Source organism: Panthera tigris, chromosome A2 (genome assembly GCF_018350195.1).
Source record: "Panthera tigris isolate Pti1 chromosome A2, P.tigris_Pti1_mat1.1, whole genome shotgun sequence".
Taxonomy (NCBI): Eukaryota; Metazoa; Chordata; class Mammalia; order Carnivora; family Felidae; genus Panthera; species Panthera tigris.
Window position 1 is genome coordinate 85,336,041 of NC_056661.1, and position 21,472 is coordinate 85,357,512.

The 21,472-nt window shown below is 37.8% G+C and overlaps 1 long non-coding RNA gene across 1 annotated transcript; it reads left to right on the plus strand.

Moving 5' to 3' along the window:
- The first annotated feature begins 841 nt into the window (after positions 1 to 841).
- On the plus strand, positions 842 to 9,756 carry LOC122236434. Its single transcript, XR_006214487.1, has 3 exons — positions 842 to 986; positions 6,947 to 7,010; positions 9,723 to 9,756. It is a non-coding gene; the product is annotated as an uncharacterized LOC122236434 (long non-coding RNA).
- The last annotated feature ends 11,716 nt before the right edge of the window (positions 9,757 to 21,472 follow it).

Here is a 21,472-nt window from a genome sequence, read left to right on the forward strand (position 1 = left end):
GGCCAAGGTTCATGGTTCTGTTTTTTAATTGCAATTCACTCTTCCCTACTTCTTCCGGGAGCATCAGCTTTATCACTGCTTGTGAGATTTACAGCGCTTCCTTCCATCGTCAGCTTGCTAATAGGCAGTTGTTGTTCTCCCTAGAGTCTCAACGAGGAAATATGAGCACGATGTAATTGCTACAGCTGGAATCACATTCCACTTCAGAAGCTTCTTAACAGCATTCTCAGATGTGTGAATATCCATTAGTGACCCAAGGGGATTACTCCCTGGCACCAAGTTTACCTTTACGAGAGGCCTGGACGATGGGACTTTCCCCTCCCGGAAGCAGCCGGTGAGGAGAGGCAAGGGGCAGAGAGTTGGTGAATCCAAAAAGAAAACGTGTGGGGAAAGACAGTGCTTTTCAAAGGGAGGAATCCAGAAGGAAAACTATAACATTTGGCCTTGGGGGTATGTAAGTTTAATATTTATGTTGAGTAAATAGCTAACATATTTATCAAAACATCCAAGGGCAATGAGGCTAAGTAACATGACTTGATCTTCCTGTGTCTGTTTATGTGGATGGTAATTGACAGTAAGCAACACTGAACTTTCACTTCCTGTTCACTGTATCTAGGACGGACAATGCTGGGAGGATGACTCAGTTGCTCCAGCAGCAACTGCCCTTTGAGGAAAAAGCTTCCTGATTTCACCATGTCCCTTTTTAAATATTTCTACTCTTCCTGCCCACCCCCAACAGTTCTTCAGCTTCTCTTTTTGCAACAGCATCTCTAACCACGGTCCCCCTAGAGGTTATGGCAATCACAAGGCTCCCCTTCACAGTGTTCAGATGAACGGAGAAAAATTTTTGCATGGATGTGCCTATTTTACAGAAGAGGTTCACGGGTTTTCTTGCATAAATGATGTCTGCATTATTGCATTTGAGCCAACAATGTGAAAGCCTACCACGTGTTCAAGTAATATGCACAGTGAGAGGAGAAGCAAAGGTAAAATTCTAGGGTGAAATTTATGGTTTAAACCCATGATATCAGCTACATGAGGAGAGAGTTCAATTCAGAACCTGGAAAGTATCTGGCCACATTGTACAGTTTTTCACAATGCCTAGTAGAAAATTTTGCTTCTAGTAAAAAATATACTATTTAATATGAGTGTAACAAATATAAGAGTTAATAAGATATAGTTTAAAATGGCAAGTTTTGATCAAATGAATGAATGAATGAATATAAGGATCATTTAATTAGAAATTTCTTAGGCAAGAGTAATGGCTTGAATGGTTCATGAACAGATGGGTATTCAGATTTCATCCATTAGAGCATGTTTCACAACCCTGGCTGCACATTAGAATCACCTAGGGAGCTTTAAAAAAAATGTTGCCTGAGCCCCACCTCCAGAAATGTTGATTTAATTGGTCTGTGGTGGGCCTAGGCATGGGTATTTATTAAAATCTCCCCAGGTGATTCTAATATGCAGCCAGGGTTAAGAATCACTACATTACAACCTTGCAGGTAGGTTCTTAGAATGACTTGCAGGTTAGAAGAATAAACATATCTTGCTGATCTGTGAGGGGAAGGGAACTTTGTGTGTGTGTGTGTGTGTGTGTGTGTGTGTGTGAGAGAGAGAGAGAGAGAGAGAGAGAGAGAGAGAGAGTGAGAAGAGTATGGGGAGGAAGGGATATTGGGAGAGAGGAAGAGAGAGAAGAAAGAGAGAGGGAGGGAGGGAGCAAAAGAGAGAGAAAGAGATAGTCTGATTATTCCAAGTTATAATACTATAACATTTATTCAACAATCCCAGTATATATGTGTGTATATATATATATGTATATATATATATATGTGTGTGTGTGTGTGTGTGTGTGTGTGTGTATGGAGAGAGAGAGAGAGAACATATATATATATATATATATATAGAGAGAGAGAGAGAGAGAGAGAGAGTTCTTACTATCACATAGTCTGTTAAGTATTAATGCTATAATAGTGAATATTAACAGACTGTTGTGGAGCTTATAATCTATTGGAAGGAAACAGACATTAACCAAATAAAGTAAAAATGCCTATGAAATTCTAAGCGGCAAAAGCCATGAAGCAAAAACCACATAGTGTTATAGGAAAAGGGTTGTTCTGTATTCGTTGGAAGGCATGGGTTTTCTGATGAAGTGATTTTTGAACTGAGATCTTAATTACAAGCAAAGATGAGGAAGTGAAGTGATATAAGACAGAGGGAACTGCATGTGCAAAGGACCTAAGCCAGTAAGGTCATCATAGAGATCAAGGGAAGGATTAGTTTGATATGTGCCTGGAAAGATAGGCAAGAGTCAGTTCATGCTTGTTGGCCATGTAATGTTGGTTTGTGAGATAAATTAAGGCTTTTGATTATTACACTAAAAGCTGAGGAAGTCAATGAAGCATTTTAAGAAAAAGGTATCATCATACTTGTATTTATAATGGCCATCTAGTCATTAGGAGGAGAATGTATTGGAAAAAGTTAAGAGTAGATAAGGGAGACTAGCAAACTAGTCTGGGTAAGCAAAGGTAGAAGTCTGGCTTAGAGTGAGAGCAGTTCAAATGATGAGTAGTAAAGGATTTCAAAGGGCATTTAAAATACAGAATGTAGCACTGAGGTAAAAATGTTGAAGAAGGGAACCATGTTTGGGGAGAAGTCTATGAATTTTTTTTGTACATACCAAATTAGAGTTACTTTTATATTCTGTAAACAGAAATATCAAGCTAGTTATAGGTTTTGTGGGTCTGAGGCACAAATAAGAGTTTTTTTAATACGAAATACAGATTTGAGAGTCATTTGCAAACAAAGTAGGTTAATGAATACCATCAGATGAAATTCTTTGAGAGAAAGTATAGAGTTTGAAGAGAAGAGAGCCTAGGGCTTGATCTTTAAAAACATCTGGTACTGTGACCAGAAGAAAACTAGAAAAGCATGTCTTACATTTATTTCAAATTTTTCCCCTTTCATTTTCCTGCATTTATGTATCATGATATAGATGTTTCCATGAAGTTAGAATTCATTTAAACCAAAACATAGTCATTAATGTCTTTGTTCCCCACCAATAGACTTCTCAAAGTCCTAGATTCATTAAAGTTTTGTAATAGAAACACACAGAGATTGTTGTCTCCAACAATCTGTTGCTCAGAGGAAAATAGATGATACAAAAGGGAGTGAGAGGTTTAAAATTATTTTAACACCCAAAATGTTATGAAAATTAATATGGATCTAATCAATAGGGTGCTGGTAATTAACAACTAGTTCTCAAAAATGGAAAAAAAAAATTCAAATCTGGTTTAGGACAATTGTCCATTTTTATGGTTAAATATTCCCATCATGGCTGCTTTCCATTTTCCAAAATGTCACTGAATTCAGAGTTTAGAAGAGATTCACAAAATCCATTCTTACAAGCTCGAACTGGAACCAGTTCGAGATGACAAAATGAAATCTCAAGAGACCACCCAGCCTCCATAATTTCATAGTCCTAGCAAATGGAACATCTGAAAAAGGCCAGATGATCTTATGAGTCCTGTGTTTTTTCTACTCGCCTTGCTAATAATAGTGGTATAGACCAGTGGTTCTCAAACTATGATCCTGGGACTAGCAGTCTCAACTGTATCAATACAATTCATAGACATGCAAACTCACAAGCCCTCCTCAGACCTACTAAACTGGAAGATCTAGGACCGGGCAATGTGTGTTTTAGCAAACCTTCCACGGGATTCTGATGCATGCTAAAGTTTGAGAATCAGACCTGAACAATAATATCTTGATATTTGGTGTTATTTTTCCAAAGAATTATTATTCTCTCAGCCATTTTTCCCATAAGCCCTAATTCTAATAACAGTATGTATAGAACTGTTCTATAGGGAAATCAATCTGGCAGCTTTGTTAAATTCAACAAAGGGAAATTGAAAATGTAGAGAAAAATTAAGATCCTGATTTATTGTGCTGTGAACAGAATAAAGAATGGTCCCAAGGTAGAATCTGTAGCAACATCTTACTGGAGGTGAAGCCTAACACGGAGAGAAATTTTAAATTCCTCCAAGGTTTTCAGCTTGGTGAGCTGGAGGAACAAGGGTTCTACCAAAATAATAATTATTATAATTATTATATATAATTATAATTATAAGTCTTATCCACAGACCTATCCTTGTTTCTCTAAAATTTGTTGCTATGATTCCTTTTCTTTTGAACACACTAAGAACTATAAATGAATCTCAAATAACATATATTTTCCTTAATACTATTTCCAGTCTCTCCACTTGTGGATGCAGGGCTTTATTCATCTTTATATCACTTGTAAAGTTTGGCAGAGTGTCTTTAACATAGTAGATAGCTCTAGTAACAGAAATACAGAATCTATATGTAGATGAATCACTTCATATGTTGAAGTGCAGAAATCACTTCATAAAGATGATTAATTTGGTCATATTTACTTCGACACCTCAGGACAATGGGACGCGTGAGGTGAAAATAGAAAGAACTATTGGAGTCAATTTTCCAGGAGTGGTCAGGACCACATAGAAACATTCAGACAAGGTCCAATCAAAATTCAGTTCAGAGCTGCCTGGGTGGCTCAGTCAGTTAAGCCTCTGATGTTAGCTCAGGTCATGATCTCACAGTTCATGGGTTTGAGCCCCACATCAGTCCTGTGCTGACAGCTCAAAGCCTGGAGCCTGCTTCAGAGTCTGTCTCCCTCTCTCTCTGTCCCTCCCCTGCTCACATTCTGTCTCTCAAAAATAAGTACACATTTAAAAAATTAAAAAAGAGGCCTGGTGAAACCAATACATTCTTAAATGTAATAAGATTAAGTACAATAAGTACAAGAAGCGTGTACTCCGTATATAATAAATCCCTGATTTTAGTGCTTGTCTGATTTGTTTATAGTTCCAATAGTTTGGGGTCCTAAAAGTGTTAACCCTCGCATTTTATATTCATATAGAAGCCAACCTCAGTTATAGAAACTATTTTTATTTTTACTTTTTAAGTTTATTTATTTATTTATTTTGGGAGAGAATGAACACACAGGAAGGGCAACAAGAGAGGGAGAAAGAGAATCCCACGCAGCTCTGCACTGTCTGCACAGACCCTGATGTGGGGCTCGAACTCACACAACGTGAAATCATGACCTGAGCTGAAATCAAGAGTTGGACGTTTAACGGACCGAGCCACCCAGGCAGAACATGTTTTTAAAATTTAAAGGTAGAATCATCCATCCAAAGATATTTTAAACGTTAATTCTATAATATTCTCCCTCTCTGACATATTTTAGCTAGATGGAAGAAATGTTTACATTCACATTTATGTATCAAAGTGTGCGTACACTTGTTTTCAGAAAATAAAATAGAAAGTCCCAGTAAGTTTATTAAATGAATAGACATTTTTGAGTTGGTGAGCAAAACTTAAGTGTGTTTGCTACGGGAAGGAAGGAAGGAAGGAAGAGAGAGAGGGAGAAGGAAAGGAAAGGAAAGGGGAAAGGGAAAGAAAAGAAAGAAAAAGAAAGAAAGAAAGAAAGAAAGAAAGAAAGAAAGAAAGAAAGAAAGAAAGAAAAGGATTTGCATATTCTATACATTTTTAATTTTATTAAAAAATATTGTATTTTTTGGATACAGTCCCACTCCTTACATTCTTCTACCCTGAAATAAACTAAATTATATGGATCTGAGTAACAAAGAGCTTCAACAAGATTCCTAGAATTGAACCAGCTCTGTCCCTTAAACTATGACCTCAGGGAGTTTATTTTATATAAGTCTCAATCTGAAAATATGAGATAATAATACCTACTATAAGGTGTTGTTCAGAAGACTAATATTTTGTTCCAAATAGAGAAATTAGCCCAGCACTTGAATATCCCAAGCATCTAAAACCTAAATAAGCACATTTTAAGAGGTAAGAATTTAATTACTTGAAAGTTTCTCAGATAAAGAAATTCTTATTTATTTTTAGTTGGAATAATTATATTCCAGTTATGTTTTTGTTTAAAAAGTATTTGTCTTTTATTTATTGACTCTGCATAGATGAAATAGTATATCTTAGATTTGCATAAAAAGAGAAGCAACAGATGAAATAAAATTAGACATATTGTTGAAATTAGAACATATATACATGGGTTTTATTTTACTAATTCATTTACTTTTGCATATAATTTGAAAGTATGTAATAAAAATACTAAGAATAATTTAATGAACTAGACTTTCCTGTGCCTTAATTCTTTTTGCTACTCTTTGAAAAGTTTGACTTTCAAATAGGCAGCTGCCTGGACTGGTCATGGGCAACTGCCCATGACTTCAGAGGCTGCGAAAACATAGAAAGATCACTGAAGGGGTTGGGGGGGGGGGGCATCCCACTGACCCAAACATGCAAACAAAAGGGATTTTTATGCAAAAAAGAATATATTATATATAAATAAATTTTCAATAAATATGAATAAGAACAGTACTTTTTTGTGGCTCAAAGATTTAGTAACCTAGTTAATTTAGAAAATGGTAAAGTTGGTGAGACATATTTACATATTGATTAGCCAGCAAGGAATAAGGCAATTTCAGATAAAGTAATATCAGAGTAATCAAAATATGGCAAGTGGTGGCCAAATGACAAATTTACCACAACTATAAAAAAGGAATACTTTTCCAAACTTTTATAAATCTGCCCTTGTGGAAAAACTTTTTAAGTAACAGATATGTCACCCGTTGTTAAGTTATTATTGTGCAAAGGAGAATGTTTGACTTCCAAGGAATTTTGATAAGGAGGTAACTGATATGTTTTAATTAGACCTGCTCTTACAAATGTCCTAAATGAACCTAAAATTTTGGGTTTTATCTTTTACACATACAGGATTTTCTGACAACCAGATACTGGTAATTAAATATAGATCCTGTGTAAAGATGAGAAGCCATAAATCATAGTGTTTCTTAAAATAACTTAATTTATTGTGTATGTATTTCAGAAAGCCTGGCCCATGTTAACTTGCTCAAAACTAAGCAAACAAATCCTGTGATGTTGCACTCGAGGTTTGTTATTATTATTATTATTATTATTATTATTATTGTCATTAAGTGGTTAAAAGAAGCAACAGAGACAAAGCTGTATTTAAAAATAAAACCCATTTGGGAGTGCTTGGGTGGCTCAGTTAAGCATCTGACTCGTGAGTTTGACTCAGGTCATGATCTTGTGGTTCATGGGATCAAGCCCCAACTCAGGCTCTGTGCTGACAGCAGGGAGCCTGCTTGGGAATCTCTCTCTCCCTCTTTCTCTGACCCTTCACCACCCATAGAGACACACACACACACTCTCTCTCTCAAAATAAATAAGTAAATTTTAAAAGATAAATAAAAATTTTTCAAATCCCATTTGTTTAACCTCAGAAGAACTTCTGATATTCTCATCCAAATCTAATCATCAGACTATTGAAAAGAGGTCATCTTCTGTAAAAAAGGGAAAGATTAAATTGGATAATATTATTTTTATAAATAATAGTATTACAGAGCATGTTCTTTAAACTGAATTTATTGATACTCATGGGCAGAATCCATGGCAGTTTTCTACCTAAATGGTTGTTTGCATACACTTTGATTTATATGCAAAGAATACATTGAGAAACCATGGAGGAACATCTTTTGTTGTTAACCTTACTTCCTTAGGTTATGGCAATATAACATCCATGGGTATTTTCTTCTAATTTTAAGTTAATGCTAATGAGTTATGGTGTACAGGGAAAAAGTGCTTGGAGCTTTATCGTCTGGGGGTACATTTTATTTTTCAACCATCCAAAGTCCCTCTTTAGCCCACATGGAATTATTATAGGATGTTACTCACCATTAGTGATAACCCTTGACTTTTGTCATGCTATCAAGTAGTAGGCTGGAAAAACAAGTTAGCCCTAGGTTGGGATATGCTCACAAACTCTTTTCCGCTGCATTTAGACGGTATTAGTGTTAAGTTACACTGCATTCATCATGATGACATGAATACACACGATGCAGTGTAGGAACAGACACCTGACCCAAACTTCTAAACTCAGAGTCCTTCCCCTTCGCATGGGCACTTCTTGATACACTGAATAACAGTTCTTTCAGTTGGCTGGACAGGCTAATCAAAGCTGAGCACACTATGAATACGTGAGATGTCTCAAACTACACTCCGGACGTTGTGTATTTTGTTTTTTTGTATCGTATTTCATGTTGTATTTGATTAAGCTGCATGTTATTTTTCCTTTGTGCACAAATCCCCTGATAGAGATTGCCCTTTGGAATAGCTCATGAAATGAAGGCATACTCTTATAATAGAAGGCATAACTGGCAAAGAAATAAATATGTCTTGTGTTTGTCATATGCATACTTTAAAGGGAATGGAATCCAAATGTCTTTATTCTATTAGACATAAATTATCAAATTTTTGGAGGACTAGCCCAAGAAATGTTTGCTTCCCACTTGGAAGAAGAGTGTATTAACACATGTACATCAATCTAAATGTCATACATTCTATTTATGAACTGTAAGGAGGATTTAACAAACAGAACACATTTTCTCACCCGCATTCCTTTGTATCTCTCAAAAATCTCCCTCTCTCTCTCCCTCCTTCTCTCTCTCTCTCTCTCACTCAGTGAAGTATATTTTCTAAATTTTATGCAGCTCTCAACGCAGGAAGAAAATCTGTAGTCTGTTCTTCATTTTTTATTCAGATTTAGGAATAATACTGTAAGGAAATTGTGCAAAGAAATTGAACAGGAGTACTATGAGGACTGCAGGAGCCTATGATAACTAGATTACACAAGCAGATAGAAATTCTGTTTGTTTGTTGTTTTATTATTTTTTTTATTGAAGTACAGATGAATCAGACAAGAGAATCAAGGTGTGTATTGAGAGAACCAACTGACATTCATGGTGGTTCAAAGATTATTGCACAGTTTTTGCAAAATGGTTCACATAAATATTTAGTTTGGGCTCCTAAATTAGTGTGACAGAGGAATGTATTTAATAGATACTAACCATATGAGATTACTAATGGTTTGGTTACTAATTAGAGGTTTGGGGCATTTTTACATTTTCAATCCTGTCATTCTTTCTCACTATCCCTCCAAGGTATTGATAGTTTTTTTGATCCTGATATCTAAAGGCAATAGGTATATCAAACAGTCTTTTTCATAAGATGCAAAAATCCCTCTCCCATCTGAAAATGGGTTTTTGGTAAGCTGCTTCCCCAGAGGATGTTTTATAATCCAACCCCTGGTGGAAAATGACCCTCTAGAATGTTGGAGCTTTGGGTTTTTGTTTGTTTGTTTGCTTTTGGTTTAATTTTTTTAATGTTTATTTATTTTTGAGAAAGAGAGAGACGGAGACAGAGCACAAGTTGGGGAGGGGCAGAGAGACAGGGAGACACAGAATCTGAAGCAGGTTCCAGCCTCCAAGCTGTCAACACAGAGCCTGAAGCGGGGCTCAAACTCGTGAACCATAAAATCATGACCTGAGCCGGAGTCGGGCACTTAACCAACTGAGCCACCCAGGCGCTCCTAGAATGATGAGGTTTTTATTAAGGATCAAAAGATCATGAATAACTATGAAACAAATTGAAAATAAAGAGCCATTTCCTTGCTTTAAACATTTAAAATTGTATTAGGAGGAAATTTTTCCATTTGGTACTTAAGTATTATTAATAACAAAGTAGTATGCAGCATCATGTAATCCTATTGATAATATCATTATCGATTCTGTTTTGAATTCTAGATTAATATTGTAGTAGGTTAAATACTGGCACCTGAGAAGATATGCCTGCATCCTAACCCTGGAACAAATGAATGTGATCTTATTTGGAAAAAAAAAAAAAAAAAAAAAAAAAAAAGAGCCTTTGCAAATGTGACTAAACTAAGGATCTCAGAATGAGATGATTGTGGATTATCAAGATGGATCCTAAATCCAGTGACAAATGTCCAAGTTCCCGTATAAGAAATACACAAAGGAAAAACAGGGAGATGAGGAAAAGCCAAGTGCACACAGAGTCAGATACTGGAGTTGTACAGCCATAAGCCAAGGAATGCCAGAAGCATCCAGAAGCTGGAAGAGGCATGGCAAGATTGTCCACTAGAGCCCTTGGAGGGAACTTGGTTCTGCTGATACCTTCATTTCAGACTTCTGGTCTCCAAAACTCTAAGGAAATAAACTCTTTGTTATAAGCCCTCACTTTCTGGTAATTGATTATGGTAGCCCTAGCACGAATTTAGTGTCCAATGGAATAAATTGAAGAATCTATACCCTTCCATTGTAATTATAGACCATTAGAAAGGCAAAGGCAGAAGCTCTACTTTGGGTCATCACCAGATGCAGTAGGTGCTCAATAAAAATGTGTGATATGTCATCTATCATTTCTTTTAATACCACAATTCATGTAAAGTGGCAAATGTAAAAGACAGAAAGTAAATATTTCAAATCCTGTGGGTTTTCAAAATTGTTTTAAATATGTAGGATGAGGGAAGCAAATTTTCTGCATTTCTAATGTTAGTGTGGAATCAACAGAAATCAATGAGACTGAAAGAGAACCACATAACTATCCTTTGTGAAAATATACTCTGTAATACATGTCTTTTCTGTGAAAGGAAATATTCATTTGAAAAGACTGTCAATGTAGTATAACTTGCTTTTGCCACAAAACCATGAATTGAACAGCACAAGAGTTATATACTGTTTTCATGTAATATGAGATACACACAAGAGAAAAAAAAACATAAAATGTCTCATATATGTTATGAAGCACAGTAAAAGAGCAAAGATGAACCCTCATCCCCATTCACTTAAGAATTAGCACATCAGGAATGAGATTTTAGCTTTGTGTCTCTTACTTAGTTTCATGCCTGTTCCTCTTCCACAACCCCACCCCACCTGTGTTGTTTTTCTTTTGTTGCTGAAAAAAAAGTAACAAACTTAATGGCTTAAAGCAACAACCATTCATCACCTCAGAGTCTGAGTTATGTGCCTCGTGAAAAAAAAATGAAAGAATCATGGAGCTGTGCTTATTAAATACTCCACTGTATTAATAAAAACTTCTGTGTCCCAAAATGCTTGGGCCCAAAATGCTAGTTCCCAAATCTGTTTCTAAGGTTTCTGGCCCAGCAGGCCCAGGGTATTCGGAACCACTTGAGAAATAGATACTAGGATAAGATGGAACTCTACATTTTCTCTTTCTTTCCAGTACAGCTAGATTAGAAAATGAAGTTTGATTACCACAACAACCTCAGATGTCATACTCCTCCTTCTCCTGCAATCAAATGTACCTCCAGCCAAAAAAAGCAAATGAGAAACAGCAGAGCCTACTAACACAAGTTTATCGTGGGGAAGAGAAAGCAGAGAAGAAAGTACACACCATGTAAAAGGCAGTTTATTGATTCACACAGGAGCACAGGCTTTTCACATATTAACTCCCCTAAGCAGTGGACAGGATGTTGCAAGTCTGGGCTCCATCACCCAGCCCATGCAGACCCTGGTGTCTGTACGAGCTGCTGCCTCACCTCAGCCTCTCCCTCCTTCAACCCAGTTTATTGTAATGTCGCCATCCTTCTGCACCTCATCCACCCAACAGGTCCTATCCCTCAAGAGACCATAGAAAACTTTAGCCAGAACATTGAGATTCTCAGAGTATGGCTGGAGACAGGAAGCCACATTGAAATGTGGAAAAAAATGTAATGGCCACCAATGAAGGGGCACTTTCAAATGTTCTTGCAATGAAGGAAGAAGATACTGAAGCATTTATTAATTTGGCACTTTCTTGACATTTGATTGCTTGTATTTCTTGGTTGATTATTAGCACTTTGTTCAAATAGTCACGTACACATCTATTACTCTGACTAGACTGTATGCATCTCATAACAGGGCATTAATCTTGTATTTCTGTTTACAGTACTCAGTGGTAATTTCTGGCTCTATAGACACTCAGAAACTTTAAGAAATGAAGATGTGTTATCAGCTACGAAACTTTATAAGTGACTTTAAAGAAGGAAGAAAAATCTTAGCTAGAGTGATTAAGAAAAGATGCTGCCAGTTTTGAAAGAACATTGTATCAAACCAGCTTGGCAGACTGACCTAGAGGAACTCATTGATCAAGATAGATGGCCAGAAGATCCAATTCTAAAACCTAAAGGGATGAGATCAACATAGATTTGATTTTGACTGGTGTTTATGTCAAAGGTAGCCCGATCTAGTGCAGGCAAACCTGGCAACTAGACTCATCAGGGAATCACATTATGTTGGGTGGGAGGCAATGCTATTGAGCAGGACAGTGGTTCTTTTTAAACTAGTACCCCAGTCAGCAAATGAAAGTACAGAGAGTACAGGGTATGGTGTTCATCCCTACAAGACAAGAACTTACATTGGCAGTGCAAGCGTGGGCTCTGAGTGCAGTGTTAAATCTAACAAGGGGATTGCAGTGCTAATTAGGAACTGAAATAAACTTATTGCAAGGAATGACTAAAAGGACTAGCATGTGTAAAAGGATAAGAGAAAACTCTGGCTTAGTGGGTTTTCTAGTCCAGAGCTCAAACCTAGAAATATCCATACATAAAAGTGCCAACGTCAAATATAACAAGCATTTTAATATGAAGCCAGCTTTGGCCAGGAGATTTTGCTTTCAGCTCAAAAGTAGGTGTGTATAAATTTGAAAGATACTCTAGAAGATGAGAGCTGAATACAATGCTAAAACTTTCAAAGAACAAACAATATCAATAATTTGCAGCAATGTAACAGCACTCTAAAGAAATGGTGATATGAATTATAGTATCCATGCATTCCTTTATAAACCTATATTGCTAAAAGAGAATTATGGTTTTTTTTTCTTCTGCAATCTGTTTTCTTTCCATAAAACCAGGATTCAAACTGACATGTATTTGGTGTTTTTGTTTTCAAAACATATACTATCTTAATTTCTTGCATTCCTCTCAATACACGGATTTAAGGAATTTTACTATATTTGACTGTCTTCATCATAAGGAGACTGGAAACATATGACATGGAGCTTTATTAGCATCTCCTGGCGGTCTTCCTCACTTCATCTAGCATGGCACAGCGTGATCACGGATATCTACTTCTCTTCCTGGGCATCCAGGGAAAACTGCATTTCCAAGTTCCCCTCAAATTGAGTTGGGGCCATGTGACTGGCTTCACACTGTTAGAATGCGGCCTCTTCTAGGCCTGTGTGTTCATCCTCCCTCCGTGCTGTTTCGACAGTGATCTCAGACGCTGTATATTCAAGATGGCAGGGTCACAAGACAGAGGAGCTCGGGCTCCTAGGTCACCACTTGCCCAACCCGTTATCTTTTTTTATGCTGTGAACAAGAAATAAACTTTTATTGTGTGAAGCCATTGAATTCGCATGGTGTTATACACTACAAACACCAGCATTAGTTAGTTCGGCTACAACATCTAGCCTGAGTTAAAGGCCTCCCATTTCAGTATTGCAAAACCATGTTTACATGTCTCATAACTTTTATCAAAGTAACCTTTTTTAAGTTTACTTCTCTCTATTTGGCTTGCAATATAAACACTAGCTAAACCAGCTAAAAGCATTTTAAAAGCATTTGGTAAATATGTGTATTTTTATTATCATAGCAGAAGTTAAAGGAAATTTGAGCTTCATTTCACCCCTGAAATGAAGAGAGAATATAAAAGCAAGTGGGAAATTCACTAGTTCGTGCTCTGGGAGGAGGAATTAGGCCTTAATATAGAATCTGGCATCTAGGGAGCTGAAGTTTTAATAACCAACAGTGAGAGAAAACATGGTATTGGGTCTGAATGCAGGGTAGAGTTGGAAATGAGACTTCTAAATAAAGCTGGGGCTCAGAAGGTTTGACCACTCAAAACAAACAAAGAGTTTCTAAAAAAAAAAAAAAAAAGCTCTCTGTGTGCCATTGTAATGATAGGGAAATTTTGCCTATGTCAGGGCTTTGGTGGCAAAGAAAAGTCTTCCATGAGAAGTAAAAATTCCAAGGATTCACACAGCTCTGTACACATGGCACTCCTTGGTGGTGGGGTAGAAGCCGGCTTGGGGAACCTCTCGAATAAAAACCGTAAAACCACAGTTAGAACACATCTGCCATAAGGAAGACCCAGGAAACAAGGGGTCTGTCAAAATGGCCTTGTTAGACCCTCAGGCCAATCTGTCAGAGTGGCTATGCAAGACAACAGTTATTCTACCCCAGCATAAGAAACATGTTTCTCCTCATTAGTATTGAAAGACACACATCATTAAAAGCCCAAATAAAGATGGAATTCTGGAATTCTTTTTGAGGATATTATATTAGCTTCCTAAGACTGCTGGAACAAATTACCACAAACTGGTGGTATTTTCTCAGTCCTGGAGGCTAGACATCCAAAATCAACTTATTGGCAGGGCCACCCTCTCTTGAATGGCTCTGGGGGAGAATCCTTGCTTGCCTCTCTTGGTTTCGGTGGCTCCCAGCAATCCCTAACAGTCCTCGGTCTGTGGCAGCCTACCTCCAATCTCTGTCTCTGTCTTCACAGGATCTTTCTCCCTGTGCCCCCTCTAGCATGTATCCAGCTCTGTATCTCTGTGTGTCTCCAAAGTTCCCTCTCCTTATTAAGACATCCGCCACTGGGTTTAGGGTCCACCTTAATCCAGGATGGCATCAAATTAATTATAACTGCAAAGACCCTATTTCTAAGTAAGGTCACATTCACAGATACGTGAGATTAGGACTTCATCATTTCTTTTTGGGAGACACAGTTCAACTCATGACAGATATATAAATGCTTGTGATAATTCAAAGATATAGGCATTCTCATAACTTGCTGTCAAGGATTTGGCAACTTTTCTGGAAGAAATTCAGGAATAATTATCAAGAGATGTAAAATGTTTCATTTATAATACAAGAATATTTAAAAATACATACTATCTATATGAAAGCCTTTAAATTACATATCAAGTAATTTTAATATATAGTAAAAGGCTAATGAATACTTTAAAGTAAAAAAATAATTATGGGGCTCCTGGGTGGCTCAGTCGGTTGAGCGTCTGACTTCTGCTCAGGTCATGATCTCACGGTTCATGGGTTCGAGCCCTGCGTCAGGCTCTGCACTGACAGCTCAGAGCCTGGAGCCTGCTTCTGATTCTGTGTCTCCCTCTCTCTCTGCCCCTAACCCACTTGCTTTCTGTCTCTGTCTCTCTCAAAAATAAATAAACATTAAAAAAAATTTAAAAATATAATTATGAACCACAGTTCTTGAAGTGTGATAGTCGTCTGTTAAAAGATATTTGTGTGTGTGTGTGCCACAATTCTTTATTTTCCTTTTCATATCTTTGTGTATATTTGTTCAAGTTTCCTCTAATGGGCATACACATGTGTCACTTTTATAAATCAGGAAAAAAAATAAAACAATGTTTAAAAATTCACCTATTCTTGGGGTCATTCCAGCTGCAATGACTTCTCAATCTCCAATTATGACAGACTGTATCTCTTCCTCTGCTTTTCTGTCTTTTGTTTTCCTGAATTGTAATCATGTCTTTTCTCAGGCGCTTTTGATCAATGCTGTTATTGTTTTTCATGTCCTACTGAAATAATAACGTACTGTGTGTGATTACAGACTTGCTGAGGTAAATAGAAAATGATTCTGAAAAACAGCTACTAAAAAAAATCCAGAATGCTACAAATATCTCTCAGCCACACATTTTGTGAGTCACATAACAGTCTAAAAGCATTCTGAGAAATTATGCTATTTTACAAATGTGTCAGAGAACCATCGATGAAGGAGTGGCAAAGTGACCGTAGCAAGAAGGAAAAGAATCAAGGAAGATCATAATAACCCACAAATCAGAAACTGAGGAACTAAGTAGTTAAAATACACCAGACTTTTTGGATTATTTCAGTATAATGGAAGACTTGCAAACTTTTTGTGTTATCCTTGTTTCAATAAAACAAGGAGCCTAACAAGCAGACTCACACTCGAATGTAGAAATGAGCACACACTGATAATGTTTTAATACCCAATGTGTGTTGTGCACTACGGAGACCTATCCAGGCAATCCACTCTATTGGTCTGCAGTGTAGGAATTTACAATCTTGTTGTGAACAACAGCCTGACATTGGCAACCTGGGGCAGGGTAGGGATGGGGGAGGGAGGGAGGTTAGTTAGATTAACTTTGAAGGTGAATTACTGGAGTATTAAAGTAACATAGAGTGATGAATTAAAAACAGGGAAGTTAGACTTGAGAGCATAAATTTAACACTGAATGAATATTGGAGTCAAGGAAGGCACCAAGAAAACCGGGGTGCTGGGAAAGCTTGAAGAGAAGCATGAGCTTTGACCCAATCACTGGCTACAGTATCTCTGTTGTGAACATGTGTTCTGATGACTTCAGAGAGGACACTTGGTTGTTAATGAACCTGACATTCAGTAATAGTAAAATGAAACATCCTGAATTCCATTTGCCATGCCGTCTTCCAATAAACACCTCACAGATAAGAAAAGTCTTCAGATGTGTATATATGATATTTTAATTATCTGAAGTTGTGTATGGAAGTTACAGAGATATGTAATTGCACGGAGATGCCACTACCAAATCTGTCACATACCCGTTCTGACGTGAGACTGTGTTTAACCACAAGCAATTATCAATAAGAAATGTATTTCAAGCAATGGCAGGCTATTTTTCTTATGCCAAATTGTGAACTTTAACAAAAATGACTTTGCTGATTGTTGACCAATATGGAGAGAAATAATCATTCTCATGTGATTTTGAAGGTCATGTCAATTGGAACAGAATTTCTTGAGCCAAACTGCTATCTCTGTGAACTAGACCACCTTTATTAGGGAACCTTGCTTCTGGGAGTTCATCCCAAGAAGATATAACACAGTATATGAACAGCAGTATATGAACAAATGTCCATTCTAGTCTTGTTTATAAAATTTTTAAAACAGGAAAATAATATTCATGTAACAATTAAAATATAATTACTTTATAATTACATACCTTATAGGAATTCATAGAAAAAAATTGGGTCACATATTTACTTAATATGGGGAAGTGTCTCTGCTACATGATTTACCAAATGAAATTTTAAAGATTTTAACTATTTAGATTATTAAGAAGTGTGTGGTATGGCCCTGTTTTTATGTGGAAGATGTGATATGATAGATGCCAAAAAGTTGTTAGTCATGTGTGAGCAATCAAATGTATGTGTATTTTTGCTTTTCACTTCCTTATAATTTCTAAGATTATACAGTAGCTGTGTAATAATGGCTAGTATCAAAATAAAATAGAGGAGGCAGTATATTCAATTCTTTCAACCATCTGAACTGCTAATTTGGATTGTCCTATATGGTCATCAGTCTTAAAAATCTTAGGGGCGCCTGGGTGGCTCAGTCGGTTGGGCGGCCGACTTCGGCTCAGGTCATGATCTCATGGTTTGTGGGTTCGAGCCCCGCGTCGGGCTCTGTGCTGACGGCTCAGAGCCTGGAGCCTGTTTCCGATTCTGTGTCTCCCTCTCTCTGACCCTCCCCCGTTCATGCTCTGTCTCTCTCTGTCTCAAAAATAAATAAAATGTTAAAAAAAAATCTTCAAGCTAGCTTTTTTTTTTTTTTTTTTAATGTTCATTCTTGAGAGAGACAGAGTGTGAGTCCAGGAAGGGCAGAGAGCAAGGGAGACACAGAATCCAAAGCAGGCTCCAGGCTCTGAGTTGTCAGCATAGAACCCGAGGCAGGGCTCGAACTCACCAACCACGAGATCATGACCTGAGCTGAAGGTGGATGCTTAACTGACTTAGCCACCCTGGCACCCCAGTACTAGCTTTCTATTAAGTCTTAAAACACCACAGTTAAAACAATAGACAGAATTGTTATAAATTGTTTTAATTTATTGTGAAAACAGTTGCCATTTAATATTAGGCTGTAAAATGGTCATAATTACAGCATAGTGTATATGCAGGGTCTTCCTTAAGCCTATGGACAATTTTCAAGCAGTTAAACTTGAACAGTTTAAGTTATGCCTACAGTAAGAGTTCCATTCCATAAATATTTATGGAGTACCTAGTATGGACCAGGCACTACTCTAGGTACTGGGAATAGAGCCATGAGCAAAACAGGGAAATTTCTGCTGTATGAAGCTCTCATTCTACTGGAGAAGGCAGATCATATCTTAATAAATAAGTAAACTCTATAGTGAAGATGATATGTGATATGGAAGAAAATAAAGCAGAAACGCCTAAATGGGCAGTGTCAGGTGAAGGGAGTGTTGCAGTTTTTACAGAGGGATCAGAGAGTCAGAGGAAGGGGCTAGTTATTCCCCATTAGCGCATGCAGACCTTTCTCTTCCCTTCTTTGCCCTGTCCTGCAGCCCAGGCAAAGGATCTTTACGTACTGCATCATCCACGCTTTCTTGTTCTCTGGATTCTAGCTGAGTTGGATGATGGAAGTTACTAGCAGGAGATCACAAGCGGGAGAGGTCTGGTGATTTATTTCTCCCAACCACCCTCCATGGGTCATGGTTGGGTTGTGGCTCTGGTCCACTTCTCTAGCCACAGTGATTGTTTGGTGACTTCTACATTATGGACAAAACTCTTGCAATTTCTTTCCCTACCCTTGCCTATCAAGTCTAGGGGTCTTCAGGGCTTCCCATCAGTGATTCTTTTTGGGTGCATTGCCATCCCCTGTTGCTTCTCTTTTCTCTGTTCATACCTGTATAAACAGTTCTTACATTAAACTGTTGAAATACTCCTTAACGTGTGCTGTTTCCTGCCTGTACACTTTATGACACTTTAATTTTTACAAACTTTTCCTCCCCCAAATAGACCTTCTACATTGTATTTGGAACTGTGTGTACGTATTTGAAGAATGCAAACGAGGAATCTCCTTGTTGGAATGGATGGGACCCTGCTAATTTGTGGCTTGCATAGGTTTAGGATTACTCACACTACCACCAGTGGTGACATGGGATGGAATGCTGGCAGAGGGTAAGGAGGTTGTGAATCCTGTGGTAGTGACGCTTTTAGTCACTATGGTGATTATAAAAACTGTGGGATGCATTAGCTTTTTCTAAATAACATAAAAGCCTGACAAAAGAGAGGCACACTTAAATTCCAAACTCAAAAAATGAGTGGAAAATCAATGGACTCTCAGGCAGTTATGAAAGATTCATCTTATTTAAGCACAGGAAAGACATACCTGATGATCCAGCCCATGGGCCTGATTGCTGAGGTTACAGAATGTCAATTCCAATTAAGTATGTGATGCCTTCAGCCTCTTCTGAGAGAAAGATACAGGTTTAGCAGGAATAAGACCCTGAGATGGGGCATGGAGACATGTGGACAGACACAGACAAGTAGAAAGCACTCAACGCTCAAATCCTCAACAATCCCTAGGAGAGAAAACTGCATCTTCCTCCACTCCCTGCCCCCAGAGAACAAGCCTCCCCTTCTATTAAAACTTACATAACTTCACCAATAACAAGGAGTTACAGATGTTCCTGGTTGTCATGCACACCAATCTCCTCACCTCCAGGCCCCTGGGGAGATTCAGATCTCAGCACAGCCCGGATATAAAAGTGAAAACCCTGCTCAAACATAGGATCTTGCCTATTTGCATAGCCAGGAGTTTAGGCAACATAAATGGAAATTATTTACACAAGTATAAGGCCATAGAAGACAAAATACAAGATTGATTTTAACTGAATTTAGGGAAACCCACCCGGGATGGAGTTAATGTCAGCTCAAGGACTTGGGAGTACAGTTAGCAGTAGCATGGTTCATTAACCAAATGAAAACTGAACTCAGTGGTGAAATACTGTCAATGAAGTTGAAATGACACTTCCTGACATGCTGAAGGAAGGAGTGTGAAGGAACACGTAGGCGATATTGGAGTGGATCTACTATTTTTTTAAGTTTATGTATTTATTTTGAGAGTGAGAAAGCATGCAGGCAGGAGAGGGGCAGAGAGAGAGGGAGAGATAGAGAATCGCAAGCAGGCTCTGCATGGTCAGCACAGAGCCCCATGCAGGGCTCGAACTCATGAACTGTGAGATCATGACCTGAACTGAAACTAAGAGTTGAACACTTAACTGACCGAGCCACCCAGGCGCCCCTGGTCTGGATCTACTTTGTGTAAGTTGCTCATCCATCTCCTACTCCTTTCCTGGAAAGGCCAAAAGACACTGTCTTCTCCAAAGATTCAGTGAAAGCTCTGGGATGATTCCCGTCTGTTGGCCAGAGATAATGATGGGGGACGATGGATTGGACAAGGGATCTTTGAATTTAAATTTAATAATGAACTCCTGGTCCTATGTGCCAGAAGCAGGCCTAAGCTATAAGATGTAACATGGCCACAGGTTATACCATTGATCTTTCTCTACATCTTCCCCAAATGGAAGAAGGTGGTAGTAGAATTCTACACCAGAGATGAAAATACACAGACTTACTGGAAAGTCATTAGACCTCCACAGAGGTTCTTCAATGAGGTTAATCCTTACAAATCAAACCACCACTAATATCTAGAGATTAAAGTGGAGATTTACTGAAGTACAATGATACATGCAGTCTTGATTTGAGTCTGTCTGGTGGTGGAACCAGTAACCCATCCTGTGATTATTTACTCACCCCAAGAATGCACAGTAAGAATGTATATAATTAGTAACTGGCAAAACTACCCTTATTAATTACCTGATTGTGGACTAGAGGCTATTATGATAGAAAAATTTCATCTGTAGTGGAAGCCCCTATAAATGCTATGCTCCATCCAAAATAGAAAATTCGAGGCAAAACTGCACCTATAGGAGAATTACAGAGATTACCACTGTCATTAACATCCTGACAAATGCAGGGTTTGCAATTCTTACATCCCTGTTTAACTTGTCTCTTTAGCCATTACCAAACCAAATGAGTCTTGAATAATGAGTGAATTTTCTTAAGGATGATCGGTAGCTAGAGCTAGTCCCAGATGCTCTCGGTACATTTGTCACAAGTCCTTGGTATTTGATATACAGCTATTGAATAAGAAATCACTCTCTGTTCAGTTCCCATCAACAAATATAAATAAAAGTAATTGAATGGCTCCTAGAAGGGTAGAAGAATTTTGTTCCCTGGATTGGCATAGAGAAACAAGCAAACACATTATGTACATTGTAATAGTCTAGTGTAATGTTCTTGTAATGGACCAGCAAGATATCATAGTTCCTCTGGACTATAACAGAGGGAAGATTTGACACAGTCATGAGATAAGGTAGTGAACATATACTGTTGACTTTTCCTGGTGCAATTCAATTACCTCTACTTATCTTTGTCAAGGAGAATAGACCTTTAAAATGGTCAATTTTGTAGCATGTAAAATATTATCTTGGTAGAGCTGATATTAAAAAAAAAAAAAAAAGTAGATTCTGGGAGGGTGGAAGGGGTGGGCAATTGTGATTTTTTTTTTCCTACCGAATCTGGTCTCTGACTTTCTCTGCTACCATTCTACACTCTCAGAGGCTTTTCTCCCCAGTGTGC